Source organism: Oryctolagus cuniculus, chromosome 8 (genome assembly GCF_964237555.1).
Source record: "Oryctolagus cuniculus chromosome 8, mOryCun1.1, whole genome shotgun sequence".
NCBI classification, from domain to species: Eukaryota; Metazoa; Chordata; class Mammalia; order Lagomorpha; family Leporidae; genus Oryctolagus; species Oryctolagus cuniculus.
Window position 1 is genome coordinate 96,060,015 of NC_091439.1, and position 11,045 is coordinate 96,071,059.

An 11,045-nucleotide genomic window follows, 5' to 3' on the forward strand; every position below is an offset into this window, starting at 1 on the left:
GGGAGACCAGGAGGAGGCACCTGGCTCCTGGTGTTGGATCAGCATAGCTCTGGCCAAAGTGGCCATTTTTGGGGTGAAACAATGAGAAGAAGACCTTTCTCTCTGTCTCTCTCGCTAACTAACTCTATCAAAAAAATAAATAATTAGTCCAACCTTATACTCTTATATTGTGTTTTTTGAAAAAATACTCTTAATACAGCTCAAACACTTAAAAAGTCTCTAGCACAATTTAATTTACATTTATATTCTTCCCCTCTTTTTCTTCTACTATAACTGCACTAATTGGCTGACATGTGCCACACATGTTACATATAATTTCACATCATGTAAGAATTGATTTTCCAATAGAGCAAAACTATATGTAAAAGCACACTTTTATAGAGGAGATATCCAGTAGATTTGTTTAAAAACAGATGATTGAGGTCTGGAAATTGAGTTAGCAAATAAAATGCTAAAACTTTATTGTGAGGTTTGATGTGCTCTAGGGGTGTTTTAGCTTAAAAGAAAAACATTTCCTGAACATTGCATACGTGACATTGCAGCAATATTTGCAGCGAAATTCAGTATGCCCTTGTTTTTACTTGAACAGTGAAAGTATTTCTCCCTGGAGCTCCAAGATTCACATCTTAGAGAACATCAGAGATCATTTACCATAACAGAGCACAAGTTTTCTGTCTTGGCCCAAGGAAATAGGCCACCTCAGTGAAGCTCTTAGAGCTCTGGGTGTTGACATCTTAGCTGCCTCATAGAATGAGCACAGGGAAAGTGTCCACTGCCTGTGGAATGAAGATCTAAAACTACATTCTACTTGTACCTGAAAACAACATTTTAGTTCACATTCATCATGGATTTCTATCAGCAAATAAGATATGTCTTAGGAGAAGGGGAATCTAACACATTTTAAATTAATATAACTTCTGAAAGAATTAGTAAGCAAGATATTATTCCTGTACTAGTATGTGCCTCTTAAAAGATCCTCTTTGTCTACTTCCATGTGCTGTGACTATGAATCTGGTATATAATTAAAGGCTTCAAAAACAATAACTATTCTGAGATCAATTGTTAGGCTATAGATCTGTACAGCTTTCACCTCTGTGTTAGTCTGCTTTTTGTTACATTAACTAAAATTCAAAGATCTGCTTTATGAGGGGAGCAAGGTTTACAATCTTACAATGGAAGTTACAGGATCAATCAGACCCATAGTCTGAATTGCTGTGGCGGCTTATGATAACAGGTGTGAAAGCAATGGTCAACATGCGCCAGGAAGGAAAAAGAGAAGACAGACAGAATTTGAACTCAAAAATTCTTAAATTTCTCACACCAAACACTCTCCACAGGCACGCCTATTGTAACCCAAATATTTCACATGGGTCCTATCAAGGCCATCATTAGGGGAAGTGTCCATTCTTGATCAACAATTAGTTTTAAGGCATTATAACTTAAGCATCTGCATGAGTTTTGAGTGGACTCATCTTGCAAAGTCTGTAACGACCAGGTGCAAAATCACAGGTAAGAAAACGGAAGTTTAATGCAATATGATTAGGTTCTTGAAATATTTCTTTAGTTGCATAAAGAGGGAGTGACAGTGTCACTTGAACTGGCACAGAAGATGAGCAAGAAGAGGACAAGAAGATGAGTAGTAGTTCACTTGAGATAATGAGTTTTAAACACTGTGGTTACTAAGTTGTAGAAACCTAAATTGAACTCGAATCAGTTTTGGAAATATTGTCCTATTATGCTTTTTGACATGGTGTACATCTCTTCGTCATGCTTGCTTTTCCATTAATTCCTAGATTCATAGTAAATTGTATTGTTTTAATAGAAATACACATTTGGCAAAATACCCAAAGACCAAATGTATTAATATTATTAAAGATATATGTAGCCATTGGCTTCTTATCATGGTCAAATAAAACTGTATATAAAGAAAATATCCTATGTATAGAATCATTGCTTACAGTAATTATTCATAAGATAATTTCTGGAGAAATAGAAATATCTTACATTACTTAATCATTTAAAATACGGTATGTGGGTGTCCTAAGTGACTTCTTATCTACTAGGCAAAATGCTGGCCCCAGCAATCATTCTTTACTCCATATTAAGTAACCAGTTAAGAGATTACTTTTGTTGGCCTTCTCACTGACAGCAATATAAAACCAAGAGCTTATTCAAAGGTTAACATCCAAATCTACTTCTAAAGGATTTTATTGGGGTTAGATATGGTAACTTCCAAAGGTACAAAAGCTAACGTAAGACTAATGAAAAGTCTATGCAGTAAAACCCCATCCTGGAAAGACTTCCCCTTTACAATAGGGGACAGTGGTAGGGGCAGCAGGGAGAGAAGCAGGAGGTGAAGGAGAAGGCAGAATAGCAGTGTGACTGGGATCAGTGGTTTTCGTAGCTGCGGTATTTAAGATGCAGAAACAAGATGCAAATCCAGAGCACGAACTGTGGAGTCCGTCATCTCATCTTCAAGTATGTGATCGATTTTCCCGTAATTATCACACGTCCATATTTCCACTGTATAACCTGAAGGATATGACATTTGGAGAAATGCCTCAAAAATTAAATGGAAAAAGAACAATGCAAGATGTGACGGTAAGACTTCCTCCTAAGAGATTTACTACCTAAGGAAATGTCGATTTCAAGAACAAAGTACCTCCAGAAGAGCTAAGGAAAATTGGGTGAGACAGGGTACCTGGCTTTAGCAAAGCAAACAAACAAAATACACTGAAAAAGGTAGGAAGGTATTGTCTACATTCCCATCTCTCCGAGTCACAAACAGTGTGGCATGGGAGAAGTTCCTCTCTCTTGGTTCTGTATAAAAATGAATTGATAAGATCAACCACATTCAAAATAGCTACAAAAATCAAAATGCCTTGGGATAAATTTAATCAAGGATGTGAAAGACTTCTACAGCGGAAATTAGAAAACATTAAAACATAGAAGCAATGGAGAAAGACATTAATGTAGGCAATTCTTTTTTTTTTTTTTTTTTTTTTTTTTTTTTTTTTTTCTTTTGCATAGGACACCGGAGGCAGAAGCAATAAAAGGAAAAATTGGCTAAGGAAAATTGGGTTGACAGAGTACCTGGCTTTAGCAAAGCAAACAAAAAATACACTGAAGAAGGTAGGAAGGATTTTTCTACATTCCCATCTCTCCCAATCACAAACAGTGTGGCATGGAAGGAGTTCCTCTCTCTTGGTGTGGCAAGAAAATTCAAGTACCAGCCTGTCAGGCCCACCACCCTGAAAACAAATACTGGGTTGAGAGCTGTGATTCTTGCTTCCAGTCCAGTGACAATAGATGGAGCCTCTAGACCCTCCCAGAAGTAACCTCACTGGGATAGACTCCGATTCCAGCCTGCACAAATCTGGCCCCTTTAGTGGTCACTGGGCATATCCTCAGGACCATGCTGGGGCTTGCGACTGCGAGATTCAGTGGCGATCCTGTTCAGCATTAGACTTGGGGGCCAAGGATCTGCCTCCACGATGTCCCCCAAGCCGGGCAGCATGGAACTGGGGAATCTTCCAGCCTTCTCTGGACACCGAGGTTCCAAGATGGAAAGAAATTCATGATTTTGTCTTGAAATTGAGTATCAGCCTGCCAGAGTGAAATACAACACTGAGCATAACGCAGCAGCACCTATCCCTGCATTAGTGTCTGGATGGAGTTGCTAGACCCAAGCTGGCACTGGGCAGAAACCCCTAGCTCTGATGAGAAGGATTTGTGTTCCAGGTCACAGCACCTGTGGTTGGCTACAGTGGTCTCAGGTGATAGACAGAGGAAGCAGCTGTCTTGGTTTCAGGAGGTTCACTGAGCTAACCCATGTGGAGTAGAGAGCAAATGAGAGGGTTAAGATGACCCAGCATTTTGACAACAGCAGTGTTCATGGGACTGTGCACACTTCATCCCTCCTTCAAACCCAGGCAGCACAATAAATAGTCACTGTCCTCAAAGATGAAAGGAGGGAGGTACAGGCAAGTCACTGCTTTGGAGCCAAATGCTGGCCCCACCACAATGAGGTCCCACAGCTAATGACTGCATACTAGTAAAAGTGTGACAAAGCATCTGGGCCCCAGCCATAGGTTAAAACCAAGCTGGAATGGATTCTCTCCTAAGGACTCTTACTGTGGCAATTTACTCTGAACAACAAACCTAAGATTCGTAACAAACTTGGCCTTAGGGTAACCGTTAGTACTGGAACAGAGCCAGCACACTGACCTTAACTTGAGGCAAGCATGGAGTTAGTGTGCCATCTAATGTTAAAATAGCAGCAGTGACAGAAGACCCAGGAAATAAAAAGCACGAATACAACTGAGGACTAGATGAACAGATCTTTCATCCTGCTTCAACTCAACAAGCATGTTCAAGGCCAAGATGGAAACCACCAGGTGGCATCAGCGAACATTGGGAGCAGATGATGGGGTGGGTGGAAAAGTGAAGGAAAAGCAGGACTCCAGTCAACTGCCTTGGGAGATGTGGGGTTTCCATGGCATAGGCAGTTGGTGTGCACTGGAAACTTCCTGGTTCTGCGGCTGGGCTGGGATTCCTTGTAAGGGAAACAATCCTGTGTGGGGGCAGCGGGGGGGTGAGGGTGAGGGGAGTTCACTGCTACCTCTGCTGTCCTGTACTTGACCTCAGCCCACGATGGTCTGTTCTGCCTGCTGATCACTGTCTCTGGGTGAGAAGAGGCACTGTGTTCCTCTCAGTAATCTTAGCAGATTTTGTCTTAATGTTTTATTAGAACAATGTACAGAATTATTTCAATTCATAAATTCAGACCAGGATGTAGGTAGTTTGCATATCATAAGGCTTTTGTGTGATGGCAAAATTACCTAGAAATTGAAAGAACTACCAAATGACTGGAAATGCTAAATGGATTAGAAAAATACAAGAGTACTGAAAAGTTTCATAGGAGAATTTATAATGGAATCCTACTCCAACTCAAAGATGAAATCTGGGCTCTCCTTCTTTGATCACCAAAATTAAAGAAGAAAACTAGAGAACTGAACAATACGTCAAACTAGTTGGAGGTGTTGTTCTAGAATCTCCAAATCTGGGTATGCTCATGCCACATGCAAAAAGCCAATCATGGAAATCAAGGAGATGGAAGAGTTATTTTTGTAAAGCACCAAGCAAGGACTCAGGCAGTTATTGCTCAATTCCCAAGGTCCCAAGGGACCTAGGGGGAGGGTTCTTGTAGAATGAAATTGGGGCTGAGTGGTGTTTGAGCGCTCATTTCCAAGTTCCTGGTTGGTCAATGATGCTCATGACCTCCTTTAATTGTTTGTCAATGCTGTTCTCTTCAGGGAATTTAGGAAGGCCAGGTGGACTTCAGTTGATCTGGGGGATGGGAGTTTACATCCAAGACATAGTTATCTTCTTTGCAAGACCTGGGATTTCCCTGCCTGGACCTGAAATTCCACCAAAACCCTCTCTGTTAACTACTGGCCGAAATAGCTATGAAAGAAGCGAATGACATCTTAAGTCCAGTGGTTAGAACCTTGTAGAGCCAGCTGTGTCACTCCTTCAATCCAGTGAATTCCTTTTGGTAGAGAACAGGCCAGGACACGTTAGGCTAAGGGAGACAGATGAGAGGCTAAGTTCTGCTTCTACATTATAGGGGTTCCAAGTCAAGACCTTTATAGTAAATGAAAACAGAGAATAAAGTTGTTGCAAGATAGAAAATCAATACACAAAATAGCCAAAGCACTTTCTTCTTTTGCTGAGAATAATCCCATTTATATATAATCTCTTATAAGAACAATCCCATGTATAATAGCTACGAAAATTAAATATTTTGGGATACATTCAACTAAAGACATGAATGATCTCTACAAGGAAAATTACAAACACAAGTGAAAAAAACTGAAAACAAAAATAAAACAGAAAGACCTTCCACATTCATGATTTGGAAGTATTAATATTTTCAAAATTTCCGTACTACCCAAAGCTATTTGCAGATTGAATGTAATCTCCAATAAGATACCAACAATATTTTTTACAACATTAGAAAAAGCAATCCTAAAGTTCCTCTGTAAATACAAAAGACCCTGAATAGTCAAAGAAGTCTTGAATGATGGAATAAAACATTAGGAATCACAATACAAGATTTCAAGGCATTCAGCTCAGCGATTGTGTACAGGACAGCATAGTTCTTGTATGTACTGGGCCCAGCTGACAGAATACAAACTCTGGAAACAAATCCACACATCTGCAACCAACTACCCTTAACAGAGGTGATAAAACCACTTCTGGTGGAAGGACAGTCTCTTCAATAAGTGGTGTTGGTGAAACTATATTTGCACATGTGGAAGTTTCAAAGAAAAAACGCTACCGTGCCCTCTACATAAAAATAAACTCAAAAAAGATCTAAATTTAAGGTGTGGAATTCCTAGAAAAAACCATAGGAGATACTCTAAAACACATTGGCATAGAATACAAGTTTTTGGGGGTAAGACTGCAAAATCGTAAGTAACAAAAGAAAAATAGATTTATGGGGTTATTTCAAGTTAAAAAGTTTCTGCACTGCAAATGAACAATCATAAGATTGAAGAGACAACTAATGGAATGGGAAAGAACATTTTGAACTCACTTCTGATAAAGGATTATTGTATGTAATATATAGGGAGCTTAAGAAAGTCAACAACAATAATACAATCAAGTAATAAATGATCAAGGAATCTGAATAAATATTTTTCAAAAGAAGAAATGCCATGTCCAAAAAACACACAAAAAAATTGTGAATATCACTGACATCAATGAGCTGTAAATAAAAAACAAATTAGTTATCATATCACTCAGGTTAGAATGAATACTATTGAAAAGTCAAAAGTAAAATAAATTATGAGCACATGGAAAGAAACTCTATATATACTCTATATTGAAGAAACTCTAATACACACTGTTGGTAGGGATGTGAATTAGTACAGCATTACGTTAAACAGTATGGGGTTTCTTCTAAGCACACACAAAAAATTAGAGCTACCATCTGACCTACTTATCCCATTTTGCAGACTGTATCCAAAGGAAATGAAGTTTTGAAAAAGACAGCTACACACATACACTCTCATGTTTATTGCAGCACTATTCATAATGTCAAAGAGAGGGAATCAAGTTATATATCTATCAATGGATGAGTGGGTAAAGAAAACGAGGTATATTTACACAAGGGAATATCAGCCATAAAAAATCAAATGAACTCTTGACATTTGCTTAAAATTAATGAAATCAATAATAATTATTATAAATGAAATATGCCAGACACAGAAAGACAAATATCACATTTTATGTAATAATGGAAATATGTATCAGAAACACTATTATTTGTTGTATGTTTATAAATACTGTCTTCACATAATCACATATCCTTTTTAATTCATTTTTTGATGTTTGTAATGATTCCTACATTATGTGATATTACTATATTCAATCACGATTTCAAAAACATAGGACAATGTAAATAGATCTTGGTATATAAAATAACTATGGTAAAATATTACTTTTCTAAAATCCAGGTAAATATTTCAGAGAAAAAAATGAGTTAAAGTATATGCAAAATATTTTTAATTGTAAGATATTCAGAAAAATGCATCAGGGCAAAAATTCAACAACTTGACCAAATTAAAAGCTTTCTTACATGAATTAAATCATAATGAAAATGTAACTGCAAGCTGCAGCCTACAGGACTAGTTTTACAATATATATATGATAAAGAGTGAGAAGCAGTAACCTGTAGTTTATTGCTATAATTTTTTTTTTATTTTATACTAAAGGCAGAGTGACAGAGAGGGAAGAAGCTGGAGAGGGAGGCAGAGATAGAGAGGATGAGCAAGAAGAGAGAGAGAAATACAACGATGCTGGACACAATAAATTTTATTTTTTTCTTTTCTTTTTTTATTTAATAAATATAAATTTCCAAAGTAGAGTTTATGGATTACAATGGCTCCCCCCCCATAACTTCCCTCCCACCAGCACCCTTCCCATCTCCTGCTCCCTCTCCCATTCCATTCACATCAAGATTCATTTTCAATTCTCTTTTTATACAGATCAATTTAGTATATATTAAGTAAAGATTTCAACAGTATGCACCCACACAGAAACACAAAGTGTAAAATACTCTTTGAGTACTAGTTATAGCATTAATTCACATTGTACAACACATTAAGGATAGAGATCCTACATGGGGAGTAAGTGCACAGTGGCTCCTGTTGACTTAACAATTTGACACTCTTGTTTATGGTGTCAGTAATCACCCTAGGCTCTTGTCATGAGTTGTCAAGGCTATGGAGGCCTTTTGAGTTTGCCAACTCTGATCTTATTTAGACAAGGTCATAGTCCAATTGGAAGTTCTCTCCTCCCTTCAGAGAAAGGTACCTCCTTCTTTGATGGCCCGTTCTTTCCACTGGGATCTCACTTGCAGATATCTTTCATTTAGGTGGTGTTGTTGTTGTTGTTGTTGTTGTTGTTGTTTTTTTTTTTTTTTTTTTTTTTTTTTTTTTTTTTTTGCCAGAGTGTCTTGGCTTTCCATGCCTGAAATACTCTCATGGGCTCTTCAGCCAGATCTGAATGCCTTAAGGACTGATTCTGAGCCCAGAGTGCTGTTGAGGGCATATGCCATTCTATGAGTTTGCTATGTATCCCACTTCCCATGTTGAATCATTCTCTCCTTCTTAATTCTATCAGTTATAATTACAATAAAAGGATAACTCATCATAAAACAAGGCAAAATTCCAGGGAATAGAAAATATAAAAAATATGATCTTTAACTTTCAATTTTATTACTGATGAATGAAATTTGAATAATATTATTATAAAATAACATCAAAATCAGAGAAAATCTTTAATTGACATTTTTCAAAGGAAGACAAAATAGGTTAATAGGAATCTGACAAAATGCTCAACATCACTGATTATTAGGAAAATACCAAGTCAAAAACAAACTGCAGCACAACCTCTTTACATTTATAACTTTTAGTATCAGAAAGATGAAAGATAATTCATCTTGAGGAGGTTGTGGAGCACCTATGCAGCTCTTGACTGGAATTTCAATTAGTGCAGCCATTATGGAAAACAGTATGTAAGGTCTCCAAAAGGTTAAAAATAGAACTTTTCTAGAATCCAGCAATACAACTTCTGATTTTATACCCAAAGAAAATGAAATCAATAAAGAAAAACTACATCTGCACTTACATGTTTACTACATCATATTTATGAAGTCAAAGCTTACAGAGTTGAACTAAATGCCTGACCTTTAATGAGTGGATAAAGAATGGGGCTGACACTGTGGCACAGCAGGTTAAGCTGAAGCCTGCACGCCAGCACCCTATATGGGCGTCAGTTGATGTCTCAGCTGCTGCTCTTCTGATCCAGCTGCCTGTTATTGCTCCTGGGCAAGCAACCGAAGATGGCTACTTGGGCCCCTGCAACCTTGTGGCAGACCAGATGAAGAGCCTGATACCTGGCTTCCATCTGACCAAGCCCTGGGGAGTAAACCAGCAGATGGACGATTCATTCTCTCTCTCTGTCTCTCTCTGTGTGTGTGTGTCTCTCTCTCTGTCTTTCCCCTCCAAAAGTCTGCCTTTCAAATAAATATTTTTTAAAAAAAGTATTAGTGTAAAAAATGGCACACTACTGCAGTACAAATAATAAACAAATCAAATGAAGATGAAGAAGAAGAAAGAAAAGAAATAAAGAAATTCTTTTACTTCAGGGCAGTGTATACAAACCTGGAAGATGTTATATTAAATGTAGTGAGTCAGACACACAGAGACACACATGCCTAACTTGATGTGGATTCTAAAAAAGCTGAATTTATAGAAGTAGAGAGTAGAATAGAGACAGCCACATACTACCTAGAGAATGGAAGGGGAGAGGATCAGAAGAGTTTGGGCTTGGGTACAATTCATAGATAAGAGAAATAAACCGGTGTCCTCTTGCATAATAAGGTGACTGGAATTAACTGTGAGGAATTGCATAGTTCAACACAGTTGGAAAACTGGTGTTTTAGTGTTTTCACCACAAAAAAAAAAAACAGTAAATGCATGAGGTGATGGCTGTGATAATTAACATATTTGATCAATATGAAATGCATACAAGAATTTAAATAGCAAACTGTATTCAATAAACATATAAAACTATAACAGATGAACATTTTAAAAGATAAAAAATGAAGGTGAACAGACAACCTTCAAAATTGATGAATCTATTTACAAATCACATATACAACAAGGGGTTTGGATTGAGAATACATAAAGAAAGCTGATCTCAATATGAAGAAAAATAACCCAATCAAAAACCTCTAAGATTGGAAAGCACAGGCACTAATCATTGTGCATTTAATTTATTCAATTTATTAATAATTTAACTTACTCAATTAAATTATTCAATTTCCTATGTGGTTGTTTTTACGATCTTGTTTTTACATGAACAAAACATTAAAGTGATACAGCTTACGTTGAAACCTGATGCTTATAGCTTAAATCTTGTGATGTTAAGAACCATATTTGTATGTGCTTATAAAGAATGAAATATCATTTCATTAAAAATATTGGATACAGACAAAAAAGATCAAAGTATCTGAAAAGACTTTTCTCCAAGAAAGGTGTATATATATATATGACCAAAAGCACGTAAAATTGCTCAGTTATCATTACAGAATAATTTAAGTTCAAACCACAATGACATACTATTTTACCCTAATACAGCTATAACAAAAGACATCAGAAGTGCTTGCAAGTAGGAGGAAAATTGAAATTCTCGTATATTGTTTGTAGAACAGAAAATGGTGCAATCACTTTGGAATAGAGTCTGCCAATTCTTCAAAGGCTAAATATAGTGTTACTATGAGTCAGCAATTCCACTTATAGTTACACACACAAAGAAAATGTGAATTTGTCCACCACAAGTAGCACAAAAATGTCAATAAAGGCATTAAATGAAATGCCCATCAACTTAGGAATGAATAAACAAAAGTGTTCTATGTCTGAGCTATCAGATTTCACCTGGCAAATAGGAGACAATGAAGTTCTGACACATGC